Source organism: Pongo abelii, chromosome 12, assembly GCF_028885655.2.
Source record: "Pongo abelii isolate AG06213 chromosome 12, NHGRI_mPonAbe1-v2.0_pri, whole genome shotgun sequence".
In the NCBI taxonomy this organism is placed as follows: domain Eukaryota; kingdom Metazoa; phylum Chordata; class Mammalia; order Primates; family Hominidae; genus Pongo; species Pongo abelii.
Window position 1 is genome coordinate 41,383,245 of NC_071997.2, and position 19,272 is coordinate 41,402,516.

Genomic DNA, 19,272 nt, shown 5'->3' on the forward strand with positions numbered 1-19,272 from the left:
CTGGGCCTCCCCGGGAGACATGGCCTCCCGGGTACATCAAATAATCACAATACACCTGGGCCTAGCCACCTCGGTGAGGTAGAGGGAAGGGTAGATAAGAAGTGGGGGGCCCCTGACCAAGCAAAGGCCCTGAGGACAGCACAGGACTGACAGCAGCTCCAGAAAGACTGTGATTCTGTTAATAACTGCTCTGCTGCTTGAGACCAGCATGGTCTGGCTCACTGTTTGCAGAAAATCATTCTCAGTCTCCCAAACAAGTGAAAGGATACTTCCAAAGACAGACAGAGGGACGGTAGAATCAGAAATACAGATGGCACCATCTTCCCAAAGTCCATACTGTAGCCCCACAAAACCAACTTCATGCTTAAATCTGCTGCTCAGACACACTTTGGGGAGAAAGCAGTTTTTCCAGGAGCGAGCTGGAGACAGCACTTCCATGGGAGGGAGGTCAAATCCAAGACTACCCGCTATTTCCAGCCACATTCACTATGGATGAAGAAGGGATGGCTCTACCCATGACCACGCAAAGCTTCCTTGGGAACCCTGCTGTCCCTTCCACATGCAACCTGGCCAAGATGCAACCTTGAGTTCACCATGAAAACCCACTGGCCCTGCCGCTCCCCATTTCCTTTGGTTAATATTAGGCACAAATTTTTCTGTAAAATGAGATGAAGGGATGTGATTTTGGAAAAGCTTCATCCTTCTTCTTGAGATTCATTCACAAGATACAGTAGCACACAAAATACCCAGAGAAGTTAAGAAATAAGAAAGCTGTTTAAATTATTGTGCACTTCCCGAACATATATGGGGCATAACATTTTTTGCACACTGGCCTTTGCTGGGAGGGTTCTGCTGAGTGGTGTTAGGAAATGTGGCCGAAGGCAGGCTGCCCAGCCTGCAGGGCCTGGTGGAGCTCTCCTCCTCCTAGGGTCTCTGGCAGTGCTGCAGGCCAGGGAATAAAGCTTCTCCTGACCCCGTAGCCCTGGCTGCCAGGACATGTGGTGATTATGACAGTCTCTATTTATCTTTTGAAACTCTGTATTGTTTCCCCGCCCACCCCCCGTATCTTTCCCAATGTCTCGTACAAGTGAGTTAACGGATCCATACAAACTCCTACAGTCTTGTTTGTTTTTTCCTTAAAGGCCTCATTGGCTAGTGACAGTGAAAAACTGAGCTTCCTGAGCCTTGACGGACCTGGCCCCATGATTCCTACACATTCTGGGAAGAACGCTGCCCAGATGAATCTGTTGGGAAAGCCAGCTTCCCATTTTGAGTCCTATGAGCTAGCATTTTCTAATGTGACTTAAAGTCCAGCATCTGGGCCCAGGATTTCATACGCAGTGCCTTCCTGGGTGGGCAAAGAGAAACAGGAACTAAGTAATGCATCAGTGGCTGGTAGGGGTGGAAGGGGAAACCTGGTTTCTTTAGTTTCATCACTGAAATAGAGAGGTGGTTTACCAACCCGTGCCCCTCACCAGTTACCCCCACTTCTGAGTGCAATGAAAAACCAAAATGTAATAGCCCAGGAGGGCTACAGTATGGAACACCCAACCATGTGGACCTTGGGCCAAAGTCACAGAGTGAGAGGTGGCCGGCCCTTACGGATCATCCAACCAACCTTCACCTTGCAGGTGAAGAAAGCAAGGCTCACTGAAAAGGGAAGTTGGCAACCTTCCCAAGGTCACTCTGGATGGGACACAGCTGGGACCAGGACCTGGGTCTCTCCTACCTCTCCTACCTTTGGCTTCTGGCCAAAGCTGAGAAGACTCTGAATTCCAGTTCTCCACTGCAATGCCTTGTCTGGGAGGTTTTGCATGGATGAATCAACTCCATGTTGGCCTGGCTGTCTAGTTATCACTGAAGAAACCCACGACAGTTCATCTGAGAACTAAAAGTTTTGCCCCTAATTCAGAGCCGATCACACACATGGCTTCCTAGACGCCAGTGTACACTGGGAGTGGGTGGAGACCACCAGCGCCACTCCAGTGTTGAGGCAGCCCTGAAGAAGCATCTAGTCACAGACAGGGCCACTCTTACTCTTTGGCTTGGCTGACCTGCTGTTCCTGCAGGTATCTAATATTGATGAGCCGCCAGGTAGGTCTCCCCACTGTGGGCACACAACCTCACTTCCCCCCAGATCTGAGAGATGGCCTCAGGGTCACACGCATCACCCTGAATAGAAGCCCTCATCAGGGGCCCCAAATGCAGCTCAGGCAACCTTCAGGAAGCTCCCCAGCTAGCTCCCAAATCATGCTCTTTCTGTTCCTGATGACAGACAGAAGGCTGCTGGCATGGTAAACTGACAAGGGGAGAGAAGCAGTGGCACAGACGCATACCCCCAGTCCCACCCCCAAGGCAGGCTGTTTTGCCCCTGAAGTTGAACCATCCAAGCCTCTACTTTCTGCGCAGTAAGTCTCAAGGTAGGAGGAAGTGAAGACCGCAAGCTTCAATTTGCTGTGACATCCAAGGAACTGCCAATACCTCACTGCTTGAGAGCCCAAGCCAGAGCTTCCAGCCAGCTTCAAGCAAAAACACACTTGAGCTTCCTCTGCCCCACTGGCAGCACCGAGGTCTTCCTCAATGCACAGAAAAGGGACGAGTGAGGAACTCACACCCTGTCCATCTTGACTCACATCAGATTCTAACAGTATAGGAAGCCAACTTTTTGAGATTTCAAAAGAACTGCCAAGGAGGATGGAGCCTGCTCAGTAACAACCAAACTGTTCAGCTCTCAGGAGTCCACTGTTTTTATTTTTCAGAATATTAAAACCTAGACCGCACACTCAGGAAATGTATATTGCTTATCACAGACTAATTTTAGGGAGATATGAGATGGGTTCTTTGTATAAATCAGACTCGTGTGCTGCTAGAGCTGTCAGGGCAGGGGAGCCAGGCAGCAGCACTTGAGTCCCCCTGCCCTTGTCTCTGACAGAGGCTCCTGCGTCTAGAGCTCCAGCCACGTATCTCTGAGCAGACTTAGCACCTTTTCAAGGGGACCTCCCCTGAGAAGCAGTTTCTGCAAAGTGCTCCACGCATCATTACAGACCTACACTTGGTCAGGAAGATTCTGTGTCTTTGAGTGGGGACTTTCAATACCCCCGTCAGCAGAGTGTGACAGTCCCAGGACACACACCCGGGTCCTCCTGGCTACCATTTACGGAGCATGTACCACAGGTCAGCTACAGCTCCCCAGCCAAGCTTTCCTTCAAACATCTCCCCAGCCCTCTCAGGTTGGTGCTATTGGGATCATCTCTCTCACTTAGGAAGGACCGGAGCTCAAGGGAGTTCAACAAATAGCAGGGAAATAGAGGCACACAGCCTTCCATGCAGCAAACTGATGGTGATGCTGCCTGCCGGGACACTCAGCAGCCCCTTCAAACATCTGACCCCCTGAGTCTTCCAGGCTTGCTCACTTTTGGTTACAGAGAGTGTCCTGAGCAGCACAAAGTCAGACATAGCCAGGTCCATGCACATTTGTGTCTTTCCACAGGGTCAGACTTTTACTGATGCTATTTCAATCACAAAAGCCACAAGTTACATGGAGTTCCCAAGGAAGTGATTCTCCTTAGTACGTCCTGTTCAACTGGTAATCAGAGCTGTGAGCACTCAGGCTCAAGCCACTCTGCAAGTCAGTCAATATTGCAAACCATACATAGCAGTGTCCTTAACTTAATCAATATATAAATGCTATATTAAACATTCCACATGAAACAGTAACATTTAACATCGAGAGAAAGGGGATAAAAGAGCATAAATGTGGCTTTGAAAAAAAAAAGAGTGAGAAGGGGATAGAAGAAAGGGTTAATGAGCCAATCCAATGAGAGCAATGTGGATGAGAGTGTCCTGGCCTGTTCCAGACAGACATCAAGAGTCTTCGATGTGGGCACAGTCTTTGGCAGCAGATGCCGGGTGCTGATCACGAGCAACAACAGAGCAAGGCTCTGTTAAGACGACCATCTCAAGCTGGCGAAATCCTGCTCTTCTTATAGCCCTGAGACATCTGGCAAGGACTGATAGTAGAAGAGGGCTAGTGATGTCCCTATCTGGTTGGGTGTGGTCTTTATTGATTAGGTGGCCATCTGTTCCCTGTTGGCATGATGCCTTTTGACATGTAAGATGGAGTCTTTTTCTAAGATGGTGTCACTTACGTCAAGAGTGCTCTATATAGGGAAGAACCTATGACAGCTCCCTTAGTTTATAATAAAGGTGGAAATTGTCAAGGGGCAGCAACCCAAGGGTTGGCCCTTGGTAGATCGTTTCCTAGTCTAGTCATACCACACACTACAGCTTGACTCTTTCACTATCTGTAAAATAAACCCCATTTTTGAGGTTTTTCAAACCTCAAAAACATTTTAGCCACTTTATAGTCTGATGGACATGGTAAAAGGCCAAGATGACAGGGAACCTTGCTGTGCAGTTACTGAGAAATGCAAAAGGCCTTCTGAGAGGCTGGTGTGGATTCTAAGTTTGTGGTAGGGTACACAAAGGGACATTAGGAAAAAAGTGGAGTCAACTTGCAGACTCCAGTAGACATGGTTTTTAGGCATTTCAAGCACCCTGGCTCTAGGCTGCGGTTCTCAATGGGAGTTTCAGCACTGGCAGCATCTCATTACCTGAGAGTTGTTAGAAATGCAAATTCTCCGGCCTCACCTCACATATTCTAAGAAGGAAACCCTGGGGCTGGGGCCTAGGAATGTGTGTTTCACAGCGTCCAGGTGATTCAGATACACACAACCACCAGTGGCAAGTGATATCTGCTCCTAGTGACACTCTTGTATGCAGGGCCATGGGTGGCTGCAGGTTGGCTATGCGGCTGGCTACTGATGTTCAGACTTAGTCAACTGTACCCAAGCTACTTGCCGGACGCTCTCCCCTGAGATCCCGACTGGGGGCGGAAAGAGCAAGCAGCTCAGAAGCCATCCAGAATTTTCAACTCATTTTTGGGGTGACCTGGGGAGAAATGTTGGCACGCTTCATCCCTTAATCTCCTTTTCCAGATGTTGCTGATCGGCACAGCGTAGGACTGAGCACTGTGGGATATTCAATCTGCACCACTGATCTCTCCCTAAACATCAAATGTCTCTTCTAGCCATGCTCCACCCCTGCCCCATCCCCCTTGCCTTCCAGCCTTCAGCTCATTTTGCCTGCACAGAACATGACAGCCACGAATTCTGCTGCATCTCTCTCAAATAGGAGAACAGAAGTGTTTTCACCAGCTCAACCCTCCTCACTGCAACCCTGTGCAAAACACCACATCCCCCACTCCCACTTTCAGGCTCTGCTCACACCGACCTCTGTGCCCAGGTAGACAGCACCAGCAAAAGGCTCACAACAACACAGGTAGGAGGCACTAGACAACCAGGCCTCCCAAAAGAGTTGAAAAAAAAAATAGTTTGTTTATCATTTTAAAAAAACTAACCTCATACAGGAAGTATGAGAAGCAGAAGAAGAAGAAGAAAAAAAAAAACCCAGGCTACAATACTGGAAATGTCCACATTTGTTACAGATAAAATATGTGTCTCTCAGTTTCCATATTCAACTTTGCAGGGATGGTGGGAACAGGTAGGGTAGGGCACTGCGGGGGGGTGGGGACTTAGGATCAGTGGGGCTCAAACAAAAATGGTGACTGTGAGTACATGAGGCACAGGCTTGCCAGATGTGGGACAGGACCACGACTCCAATCAGGGCCCTCCCTGCAGGTGTGGCCGTCCCAGCCAGACTTGGAGAAGGGGACACCTAAAACAGAAACTGTTATCCGAGATCCTCCTATTCACCTGCCTCTCTGGCCCCAGGTCCTGCCCTTGTGTGTGTTTCAGGTGAAGAAGCCAGAGTTACAAAATCATGATCACCTCCCTCCAATAGCCCTTCCAGACCTGCAGCCCCAGCAGCAGTCAGCTATGGAGACACCGCCACCCAGGCCTTCCATGGAAGCCTGAGGCTGTGCAGACCTTCAGGACAGCAAGCCCAAAAGGGCGGACTTGCTTTGGTGTGATGGACACAGACACGAGGCCACTGGAGGCAGACAGGAGTCAGATCTGATGCCTGACATGGAGCCAGGTGCCCTCGGGGAAATGTGGCTCAACTGGATTTTTTTAAATGGGGCTGGAGGACACACAACCTCCACATGAGGATTAGAGTGGAGAAAAACAGTGAGAATAAAGAATATGTCCTCTTTCATAGAACCAATCAGCAGGAGAGAAGGAAATAGGAATTCTCCCTTCTCATAATAAAAAAATAAATGCAAACACTGTATAACGTGCACACATTAAAAAGATATCAACTGAAGGATTTTAAGTCATTGCGATTGGTGTCAAAGAAAGCAATTGGTATGAGAGAATGAACGAACGAAAGAAAGAGAGAAAAAAAGAAAAACTGTACACCAAAATCTCAAAATAGAACCAAAACCTGCAAATCATACTCAAGAGTCTATTGTGAACCCATATTTCAGCATGCTGTTGAAAAGGTTAATAATTTTCCTACCGAAACTGAATGTGGGTTGTGAAAGAACATTAAAATGAAGAAAATTTCCCCGTGGCTGCTATTATATTATCACCAAAGCCATCAAGTTTCAGTTTGAGTTATTTGTATTTATTTGTGAAAACAAAGATTAGATAAGTAGAAACATAAACCTCATCCTAATTATTGTCCTGGAGTATCTGATTTTTAAGACCAAAAAAATAAGACCATCACACACACAGAGGCAACACAAGGTATGAGAAGTTACAACAGCAGAGGCAAGGGAGAGGAGGCTGTTATCTCGTTCTATCATTTGAAAAAAAATGTATTGTCTCATGTAAAACATTAATAGTTGCTTACAGTCTGCGAAGATAATATGAGAGTCAATATGTACTTTTAGCTGTTGACATTTTTGTCAACTATATGCCCAGGTAGAGAACTTTTCTTTTAAACTGCAAACTAGAATTTTTGTTTTACACTTGCAAAAGTGTAGTAACAGCCATACAATTCAATGTTGAAGATTGGGGTGGTGGGGGAAATGGAATTTAAATGCTGCTTTAAACGATCAAAATATGAGCTTTGGGACATTTACAACCAAGTGGGGTCTAGAGAAAACACAAGGTTTAGGTGCAGAGCTGGCTCTTATTTCAAATTTGTCTCAGATGCCCAGGGGGCAGCTTGTTTTCTGAAGTTTTAAAAGAAATCCAAAGATGAAATAGTTAATCAGAAACAATGGGTAAGCAGAGACTTCATGTATTTCCATCACAACATAAGCATCAGAATGAAAAAAAAAAAAAACATGCAAAAAAGAGCTTCAGTGGTCTCACATCATCGAACAAACTGTTTTTCTACCTATTTTGTGTTGCTGGCTTTTGTTATCAGCCCAATCGGCAAATTGTGGCCAATTTTGTCATGGTTTGAGCAGACATTTTGTTCCCAAACTGCTTTCAACATTTTAGCTACCAAATACAGTTTATGAGAAAATGAACAAGCCACAATACAAACAGAAAAGGCACCTTTTCTTACCAAATTAACCCCCTTTAAGCTTAAAATGCAAAAATTTTTTTAAATGCAAAAAAAAAGGAATTCTAGTAAATTCAAATTCTGAAACAACCTCATCAGTTTTTTCCTGGAAAAGGAATAATTAATGATTAACCTACTGATGGATTTTGAAACCAACTACACGACATTCCCTGATTCCGACCACCATGACACCATGAAACTAGTTTTTAATGACACAGTATGTAAATGCTATTTTGCAAAAACACACACCAAATATTGTTTGAAGATGCAGATCACGAGGCTCAAGAAGAACAGTAGAACTACGTTAAAGTAAAGTAATCGGTTAAGCAGTTATTTACTACTGAAAATAAGTGACACCCACGTAGTTCATGTTATATATTAATATTGAAACCAAATGACAGTCTAATACCGCAAATCATTTCATAAAAAAAAGAATGAAACTAGTTAAAATTAAAACACAGGGTTTTATTTTATAAAGCATTAAATATTAAGATCAAAACGGTAGAAAGCTGACTTGCCTTTTAAAATATTTGTTTTGCTGAATTACAACAACAGATTGAAAATGAAAAAAAAAGAATGAAAGATCTCTCCGTAAAAATTTAAGAATCACTACTGAGAAGAAAAGCAGAATTTCAGACAGAGTCTTGAAGAAAACTTCTGTTTGTAATCTTCCCTCATATTTGAAGATACAGCAATATGTACAACATTTTTAGCCTTTTAAAATACCAGCATGCCCACACACTGTCTCAGATTAAAACAAGGAGAAAATGACACATTCTGAAACCATTTTCTAAAGCTTCTTTTCCTGATAACAGTGAGGCGCTTACAATCAAATTAATGAGTTTCTAAAAAGCCCAAACAACTCTCCATAAAGAAACAGAATTGTTCATAACAGCATGCAGATATTTCTAGATTTTTCAGACAACACTTTGAGCATTAGTCCTTGCTACTTACATTTAGAAGATGTTTTTAAACATCTATATTAGAAAGAAACACTACTCAGTGCTTTGCTTTGTTAAATTGAGGAACACTCTGAAAAACACCAGTAGAGTCAGCCCAGTATTTCCCTCCTTTCAATTTAAAAACTAGTTAACTCTTCCCCATGCTCCTTGCACACATATGTATTCTCACAATTTATTTATACTTGAAAATTCTTAAAGTAGTGAAGAAAGGAAACACCCACAGAAAATAAGTCATCATTTCTTCTGAAAGTGGATTTCTTCATAAAACATAAACCAGCAAATAAACAGTGAAAAGAACTAAAAGCAAATAACAAAACTCAGTAAAAACACTGAAAAATATATATTGACTGATAGAAAAGTTAGCACAGGACATTTTAAATCATTGAGAAGAATAGGGACATTTGTGGTCAGTTTAAAAGATTCTCAGTGAAAGATTGGCATTGCTTCTGGGCAAGCTGAACTGATGAGAGCACCAAGGTAATAACATCTTCCATTCAAGATAATGTGTTATGTTGTTTAACACCATATCTAAAACATGTGACTCAGAATTCTTACTTCACTTTTTTATATTTCAATTTTTTCAGTATTATAGGACTCTTCTGGTACTTTAAAGCAAGCAGCCTGACTTATATAAGACATCAGCATTTAAAAACAGACAAAACAGCCTTGAAAAAAAAACACGACGATTAAAGATGACAGTGGATAAGGAGACTGTGGTAATCACCTAATTTGTTACTTTCAGACATTTTCTGTATGAGAATTTTACTCTGCAATACCTGCCCCTATCTTCATACAGCAAAACTGAATGTTCACATTCAGAAAAAGCCTGACCTTAGCTAGTACTTGCCACTCTTTTAAACCACATATCCTCTTCCCCCGATGTAAGACTTGGGAAATGAGGGTGATTTTAGTCATCTGGAAAGAGTGAAACAGGACATGGTCTTGAAGCACTTTCTTCAGAACCGTTGTCATTTTAACTTTGTTTTACCACAACAGAAAAGGCCGTGCCCACGGAACAAATTCAAGTTCACCCTCAATTGTATCTGTAACTCTGGAATTTCTTAAAAGCAGACTGGCACAGCACAAAAGCTTTCCTTAAATAGTCAAAGCATTAAGAAAAAAATTCCCACTTTTCTTTTGCAAGTATATGAATTAAAATGTGAACTCTCATATATTAAAAATGAATGTTTTTAGCACAATTACTTCACAGGCAACCAGCTAATTTATTCTTCCTCTTTTTCACAATATGCATTTGTTAAAACACCAAGATTTTTTTTTAAACTCTGTTACGTTTACAGGCATTCCTAAGTGTAAGCAAAATATAGTTTTCCTCCCATTTAATATTTTATTTGAAGCCAATCTGTCATGTATAAAATGATGACAATTTTGTTAAAGCAATCTGGCTTTAGAGGTTAGGGCTAGCTCAACTGTAGAATTAGAAAATCGAGCTTTTTCTCTTTTTAAAGCAATGAATAATTTACCAAAATCTAGAAATAACTGCAACTGGAGAGGGGAAAGTCAGACAAGAATGAAAGAAGCCAAGGAACTCAGAATTCTTGCCCCGGAAATGAGGGTCTCTTGCACTTCATTTTCTGTTTTCCACTAAATAAATAAATAAATAAATAAATAAATAAATAAATAAATAAAATTGATTTCTAGTTATAAAATTAAATGTGTAACAAGTTTAAGAAATTTACAATATGTTAGATACAAATATATATAAGTGAGCTTAGAAAGGTGAATTGCATTTCTTAGAGCATAAATCCAGCCCCCTGTGCTAATGCTATTGTGAGTTGATAAGACAGATAGATACAGACACTGGATCTACACCACTGAAAACAGGATGATTTTGGTTGTAAACTCGGATTAGTGCAAAATCATTCTCTTCTGACAGGGTCTGTTGGCACAATTAAAAGGCATAGTGGATACCGGTGGACCATGAAGAGTGGAATGTATTTCTGATAGTCACCTAAAACCTTTCATTGATGTTGGCTTGAAAGCTGCTTAATTAGCTGTAGGCTGCCAACCAATCTCCTTATCAAAGCCAGCTGAAAACAAAACTGAGAGAAACAGCTTGTGGTTTCGCAAAAATGTATTTACATGAAGTATATTTTAAAGGGAGTTTGATCATTAGGTACGATGTCATCTGTGATGTGCGGTGGGTTTGACATTTAAAGATGTCACAGGTTGTCAGATTCATCTCCAGTCTATACTTAGTTGAGATGTAACAACTTCTGCTAGCAGATCTTGTTCTGTTGATTTCCAGCCTAGAAATCTGAAAAGATTTAACTCTTTTTCTTTTTGAGACGGAGTCTCACTCTGTCGCCCAGGCTGGAGTACAATAGCACGATCTCAGCTCACCGCAACCTCTGCCTCCCAGGTTCAAGCAATTCTCCTGTCTCAGCCTCCTGAGTAGCTGGGATTACAGGCATCCACCACCACGCCCGGCTAATTTTTGTATTTTTTAGTAGAGACGGGGTCTCACCACATTGGCTAGGGTGGTCTCGCACTCCTGACCTCAGGTGATCCGCCCGCCTCCGCCTCCCAAAGTGCTGGGATTACAGGCGTGAGCCACCGCCCCTGGCTGAAAAGATTTAACTGTTATTTACTTCATACCAGTCCTTCCCATGTCCTCTCACCTCCTTACCCCTGATCTATTAAAAAGGAAGTGAAGTGGTGGGTGACACGTGGAACATAAGCCTATTTTTGTACCTAGTCCCAAGGATGGTGACAGAGGCAAAAATACCGCCGTGAACACAGGCCAGGCAGAGAGAGTTGCCGATAGGCGTTTGCTTCCTAAAATCAAGAAGGATCCACATCTTTCTAGCCTGTTATTTCACTGCGACTTGTATTGAAAAGAACATTCTGACAAGACGGGATTTCCTTCAGTTAACACTTAAAAATTGTCGAAACCAAGGAAAACCCAGAGTGAAAGCAAACGTTCTACCTCGTCGAAAGCTATCTTGATAGAAGTCATACCAAAGCAGCAGCAAAAGATCCCAGATAAATGTCGACCTTCAGGTATCCTCAACCAGGAACATGGTTCAGTAGTTTTGTCAGTGTGTTTAGCAATCAAGATTTAATGCTTTATATTTTATCAAGAGATGGAGACATGAATCACTACCATTTAACTGTTACAAGAATGACGTCTGGTGAATGTTTAGTCATCCATTCACTCTTTTCCAAATGTCACTTTCTGTCTTGCCTAATTCGTTGGAAATGAAAATTAAGCTCTAAAAGAGAAATTAAGACAAACCAGAACAGACCCAAGTGAAATCAGCACTCTGTCGCCGATAACACCCCTGAACCACAGAACCTCAGCAACAGGACTGCACAGATCTCTCAAACAGAAAGGGAAATGGTCAGTAAAGTTACAGGAAAAAAAAGGTTCATTCAACTTCGAAACTTTGTTACTTATGACCCTTCTTCCACCTTAATTCATATGGCAGAGGTCAAGGAGTATTAGTCCCAGGATATGAATGCAGTGTGATGTGCAGTTAGCAACACAGTTTTTAAAGGGTAATAGAAAAAAAAAAGTTTTATAAAACTGCGCTACTCATCAATTATTCTCCATAGTTTGCTTTAAAAAGGTCTTCTTCCCAATCCCAATTATTCCATTGTTAATCATCTTGTTTGAAAAAGAACTGTGGCATGAAATCTGTCAATATAGGTTGCCATTCAAGCCCAGGAGAGCCAGGCAAAAGGAATTCCCCAACCAGGGTTCTGACAGCAGTTAGAAAAGGTAGAAGGCCAGGGGCCCAGGGAACAAGCAGGGGACAGTAATGACTGTGGCTTATCACCTGTTCTGTACCTGTCTTCTTAGCAGGAAATAGCAACTTTGATTATTTTATAAATTCAAAGGCAACCAGACTTCATTTATTAGGAGCTCTCTTCTACTTGCCTGAGCTGTGGCCTTCATTTGAGGCGTTACAAAAAGCAGTGTGTGAATACCAGGAAAGCTGGTCTGCAAGGAGGAGTGGAATGAAGGACTTCACTCTCCCCCAAAGCGCCAGGGAGCTCTGCCTCTGGGTCCTCCATGCTGAGACAACCCATTCTGCCAGCTCCTCTGAACACTAGACTGAGGTTCTAGCCCAGCACACCAAAGTCCCAGGGACAGCTGATCAGCAAATTGGCATTATGGATCAGTTTCGAGGAGGATAAATAAAGAAAGAGTTGCAGTAAAGCACAAAAGCATGTCTGATGGAGCTAATCCAGAATGGGCAATGTTAGACTGCACAGTAAAATGTGAACTCCTCCATTTCAGCAAATCAAAGGGACTTCCCACATTGTCAAGGTCTCCTTCCCACCTGCCTCTGGCCCCAGGTGCAGACGAGAAGCCAGAGAGGCAATGTGGTATGCCCCACATGCCCCTCCCTTCATCACTGGGTTTGTTGTTGATACTGTTCCCACTGCGTTTATTCGGTGACTCTGCCTGCAAAGCTTCCTTTCTGCTGCTGCCTGTTGCTAGGGAATGAACCCTAATCACCGCGAGAGAACAACAGCAACAGCAATCTTCACTTGGCACGAGCAAGCACAAATGTCTCAGTTTAGTGACAACGTAGAAATCATCCCTAAAAGCATCCTCATTTACATCTTCCTTCAGAAGGATGGCAACATTTGCCCTGTCATGAAATACATATTCTCTTCATCATAATGTCGGAGATGGTGCATTTGGAGTGGATCCTATTTCCATATTGAATTTCTGCCCTTTGTCACCAACCTGGGTGTCCAGGGTGACTTCAGGCTCTTAGAATAGCTTGGCTGTGGATCTCACCTAGTTGTCAGCCTCTATTTAATTGTATTTTTTTTTCTTGGAGTAAAAAAGCAAACCACATCGTCAAAGCATTTAAAAACACAAACCAAAGGAAACTGGGTTTCCAAGCTTTAAGCAGATGTTATTTACCCACAATTTATTTCCAAGAAGTAACTGAGAAACCATTGCCATTTTTCATCAGTATTCAATTAGAAGCATAAAATCGTCGTTGTGCCAATGATCTATAACATGGTTCTTGCCAGAGATAAGTGAAAAGCAACCTATGTCCTCAAACTCCAGCTCACCTCAATTCTGGGGTTGCGGCTTCCGCAACCCTTTTATGTGCTTTCATGGGGGTGGCCAGAGGCTGGCCACTGCTGGTTGCAGGGACTGGGAAGCTGGCAGAGATGAGCAAGCGGGGCTCTCTCCAGCAGCCACCATCCCAGCTAAAGAGAAGTCCAAGGGTTACTTTGTGGTTTGAGGGGCACCTCCTTTTCTCCGGCACTGGGAGGATGGACCTGGTCACTGAGCAACACACAGGCCTCATGCCTCAGGCTTCCCTTGGGTAGTGGAGTCCCACCTGTGGGGACTGGCTCTGCTGGGCTCCCGAGGAGGGGAGGGCAGGGCCAAGGTCTGTGCTTCACACCTTCACCCCTGCCCAGAATGGTGTTCGGTTCACAGTTGACGCTGGGTGAGCATCTGCTAAACGGGATTGCGGTGGTGGGATGGGTGGTGTGAACCGACCCCCTAGCTTGGGACTCAACCACAGTTCCGAGGTTGGCACAGATTGGTACAGGGAGATGGGCAATGCTGGAACTGCCACTCATTGAGGTATCTTGGCCTCTATATCTGTGGGTTCCACATTACTGGATTCAACCCACTATGGATTGAAATATTTAAAAATAATAAAACAATAAAAATAATGCCAATAAAAATATCATAACAAGTGTTTACATAGTATTTATGTTGCATTAGATATTATAAGTAATCTAGAGATTATTTAAAGTACACAAGAGGATCCGTGTAGGTTACAGGCAAATATTATGCCAGTTTGTATCAGAGACTTGAGCATCCTTGGAGTTTGATATCTATAGGAGGTCCTAGAATCAATTCCCCATGGATACCAAGGGACAACTACACATTGTGTAAATTACCAAATTTGCTCAACCTTCTGAGGCAACTACTCTTAATATCCTCATTAGAGAGAATGAAGTTAACACAGGGATGGTTAACCTGCCACAGATAACAATAAGTCAAGAGTTAGAGAAGGATTGCAGATGTCCTTGCCTTTTTACCCCACCTTCTCTGCCATTAGAGTCAGTGGCCACCACCTCACAGCTTATGGACACCCTTCCCCAGAGGCTGTAGGTCTGGCCCACATTCCTGCCTTCCTGATTGGAGTGTGACTTTTCCAGGACAGATGCCATGGCCAGCTCAGTTCACTCTGTCTCTCCGGCACCAAGCACCCTGCCTGGAGCACCATGGACCTTGGCATGTGTTTACGGGACTCTCAGTTTTTAAGATGTAGTTTGCCATCTCCTGCACACAAAGCTTTCTAAAGCAAAGAGGAACTGTCTTCAACACTGGGTGTCTGGATCTCTACTAAGAGCAAGACCTTAGTAGACCTAGAGCAGACTCACCACTGTCACCGTATTTATCCCAGGAGGTGCGCCTTTCCGGAATCACCTTGTATATTAGTTTGTCAACGCATTCCTTCATTTATTCATACCACTGTCTGAGTGATTAGTACACACCAGGATGAAGCCTTTCACACTGATGTAGACATGAATAAAAATCTTTTCACAGTTGCCCTGTTAGCCATGTCAGCAGGATCTTGAGATAAAACAGAAAAGCAAAACTACACAAGGTTGTTTATCCAATTTAATAACATTTATCTCAGAAGGTGAGAGTGTGTATAATCTTCACAATCAAGAGTAGAACATGTCTGGCACACCTAATCCAAGGTTCTGCTGAAAATTCTCATGGGCAGAGCAAGGAAAATGGGAAGGCACTCCTGCTGAAAGATGGATGGCCATTGGTAACTCAGAAAGAACCGCTTCTCTGTCACGCTGGGTCAGGTCTATGATGCAATCACCCTGTGCCAGAGGGAGCCTGCCTGTGTTGGGAGAAGCAGGGCTTTCATGCCAAGGAAAGAATCCAATAAGTCTTTCACAGAAAAAAAGTGTATTAGATTGATGGTTCCAATAGCATTATTATTATTAGTTATGATTTTATAAAAGTATTACTATTTTTATTATTAACCACTTTGGGATTGCAAAGTGTCTCCAGTTCACAGGAGCTTTTATACACATGGTTTCACCTAAACTTCAAAACTGTCCGGAAAGGTAGGAGAGGCAGATTCATTCATTCATTGGTTGAGTTGCTATTTGACACACGCCCACCTGTTATCAGGGCCCTGGGCCCCTCCCCCATAGCATCACTGCACTAGTGGAACCAGCCCAGAGAGAGCACAAGACTATGTGTGGCAGGAAAAGAAGGAAAGAAAAAAAGACACGCAGAGTTTTCTTTCCCTTTCCTGAGTCTAGCTTACTTTAGACTTACTTTCCCTGTTCCTCTAGCTCCCACCAGGCTAGGATGGGGCCATAGTGTCCCCAGGCTGCCCCCCAACCCCACGCCCACCCCCTCTCCTGAACTACTCGGCACTTCCTTTCCTTTCCGCCCCCACCGCTCTGCCCTGGAAAGACTGGGGAGGCCATCTGTGCCATCTCTTCTCCCAGACCAGTGGTTAACAGAACTCCCAGAGGAGGCTCCTGTGTGTGTGCAACTCTAATAGCAGGATTTCAGGCCTCATTTCTGGCCAAGGCAGTGCGGAGGTGACCTTTGGCGACAGGCCTATCTCATTAGTGTGTAGCCTACAAGATTCTCCCAGGGAGCTCTCGGATGGACTGTTTCTCCTCGCCTGAGATCTTCTCCTGCTTGGCCTGAAGTCCCACTTTGAGGGAGTGGGTGGCTGTGGTCATGGGGAAGGCTGGGTGGGTAGGCTCCCTGCAGCAGCCCCTCTTGGAACCCCCAGGTCGTTGTAGCTTTCCATTCCTTTACATGCCACCGACAGGATGCCTATCACCTACCTGGTGGGAGCAGAATCCTCTTGGAGTCACTCCACAATTAGAAAAATAAAAGTTGTACTTCTGTTATTTACATCTTACCTCAGTTTTCTTTTCTTTCTGAAGACTAATATATTATGGGTGGTTTCATTGTTTAACTTCTTTTTTTTTTTTTTTTGAGACGAAGTCTCGCTCTGTTGCCCAAACTGGAGTGCAGTGGAGCGATCTCAGCTCACTGCAACCTCCGCCTCCCAGGTTCAAGCAATTCTCCTGCCTCAGCCTCCCGAGTAGCTGGGACTACAGGTATGTGCCACCACGCCCAGCTAATTTTTGTATTTTTAGTAGAGACGGGGTTTCACTATGTTGGCCAGGCCGGTCTTGAACCCCTGAGCTCATGATCTGCCCGCCTTGGCCTCCCAAAGTGCTGGGATTACAGGCATGAGACACCGTGCCCAGCCCTTCATATTGTTTTTTAAGAAAAAAATATAAAAATGCTGTCTTTGATCTTTTTTTAAAAAGTAATTTTATGTATATTGGCAAAAAATAAAAAGGTAGAAAAAAGGCAACAGGAGAAATAAGAAGGAAAAGGAGGAGGAAAAAGAGGATGACAAGAGGAGAAATGGTTTGGGATGAGACAAAAAAGGAAGGGTAAAAGTTAACATAGAAACTGACCTCATTCAGAGAGACCCTAGAGGAAGACACAGCCTCCCTTTGGACTCAGATGCTTATTGCATAGAATATTTTAAAAGCAATTGGAGATATTAAAGGGAAAAGGTGCTTTGGTCCCAGACTTTCACTATTCCATGGAGCACCATCCTTTAACTCTGGGAAAAGTTGCTCTTACCTTGTTATAATAGTCTCACTTTGGGCCCAGCACAGTGGCTCACGCCTGTAATCCCAGCACTTTGGGAGGCCAAGATGGGCAGATCACCTGAGGTCAGGAGTTTGAGACCAGCCTGGCCAACATGGCAAAACCCTGTTTCTACCAAAAATACAAAAAAGAATTTAGTCAGGTGTGGTGGTGAGTACCTGTAGTCCTAGCTACTTGGGAGACTGAGGCACTAGAATTGTTTGAACCCTGGAGGCAGAAGTTGCAGTGAGCTGAGATCACACCACTGCACTCCAGCCTGGGCGACAGAGCGAGACTCTGTCTCAAAAAAACCCAAAAAGTATCGCTTTGTGTACCTAGCACGGTGGAGGACTGTTTTAAAAGCCGGTCAGAAGATGAAGCCAGTAAGACTTACTGCAGGACTATAAGCACAAAACTGAAAACCCCTGCTATGGAAATAAATCTCTGCCTCTTAAGAACAAATCCAAAGCGATGACTCAGGGAGGCAGCAGGGGGCATCCTTCCAGGCACTTTTAATAAACTCTAGTTTTAATGGAAAATATTTCAACAACGGTGATAATTCTGCAATTTATTTGCAAAGTCAAAAAATGTTTCTTTTTTTTTTAAAAAAAGATTCGCCTATTATGATTTTCTCTGTAATTCTTAGCTGTGACTCCATAAACAATACCTCGCAGTAATAGAGAGGCTTTTGCCGGGACACTGACTGCCAAGTTTCGGAAGCCATAGTCCTAAGGTGATAAAAAGCCCAACTTCAGGAACATAAGTGTAGGGAAGCTTCCAGGCATCCAGCAGTCCCCAATTCAGGGCAGGTCTTGCTAGTGTCAAACTCAGCTTCCGGGACTCTCCTGGTGCTCAGAAGATGCTCTGTAAAAAAACTCCACCACCATTCCTCAGGCCAGCAGCCCCAGCCTGGACAAATGCACCATCCTTCATATTCCACCACTCTCAACACACACCCTGTTTGCCTCTTTCTTCTTTCTGTTCATTAGCTTTTTATTCTAACCTTCTTTGCAATGTCAATGAAACTGGCATGCAGCTTGTTTCTGGTAAACCCATTTCACACTCGGATGGACACTTCCCTGTTTGGAAGTTTATCTCTAATATTACAGTCCAGGACGTCCTCCCTTGGTTTCGCCCCATTACTCTGGTTACCCTTCTTTAGAGCATGTTAAATACTTCTTTTACCTCCTGGGTATCAGTAACCTTCACATGTGTGAGAGTTATGGTCTTTTTCCTGCCCAAGCTCCATTCAAGCAACTCAACATTCTTAATTCTTGAGAGTTTTTTTTTTTTTTCCCACGAAACTGTTCTTGGTGACTTTTTCTTCACTTCGGGTTCTCCTCTTTCTGTTTCTTCCATCTAGGTGTCCCCAGCTGAATGTGTATGTTCAATTTTAGAAGGAGCCTGGGATCAGGAAAATGCTTATCAGCTCATAGGAAATATACGTTAGCCTAAAACGCCCCACTGGTTGAATTACAAAAGTAGCCACAGCAATAGCCTGGAATAAGCCTGACGTTGAATGTCGTATTTCAGCCTTCACGTTGGGATCGTATGCAATGTACAGTTATAAACCCATCAGAAGTATGGCCATCCATGCCGTGCTTTTCTGAATGGTATTTATTTTCCATGGGCAGTGGATGGGATTTGATAACCGTTTTCTCCAGCAAGATGTATTTTAGAAAGCGAAAGGCGAACTGACTTTTTTAGTTGTGGCACTGCCTCATTTGGAAAGAAAAAGTATGTCATGCTCTTGTTTCACTGAGATGCCATCACACGTTCAGGCATTTGTGGTTCCACGCTCAGGTGATATCTTCATTTTGCTGCCACTTCCACACACGATTATGAATGCTGAAAATGGGCACAACTGTGTTAAAATAAAATTTCACAGCGGTGTAGTGTTTGCTGTCAGGAAGTAGGTAAACGGTCTACAACTGGGACAAAAGTTTGTGTGGAATTAAATATAATTAGTGTTAATTCCACTGGGGTGGAAGTTTTAAAATATATCAAATACGCTCAAGAACTTTTTGTATGATAAGGGATACATATTAGAGTCAAAAATAAAGACAGCCCATAGAAAAGGTGTGGGAAATGATACTCCAAGGCCATAGAATGGCTACTGACATTTGTTTTGTGAGCCACCTACAAAAATCATGTAGATAATTC

The 19,272-nt window shown here is 43.6% G+C and overlaps 1 long non-coding RNA gene across 9 annotated transcripts in view; it reads right to left on the reverse strand.

The window, feature by feature from the left end:
• The window catches only part of LOC103889758 (uncharacterized), a 268,260-nt gene that overhangs the window by 203,058 nt on the left and 45,930 nt on the right, over window positions 1-19,272 (reverse strand). The gene's annotated exons all lie outside the window — the stretch shown is intronic.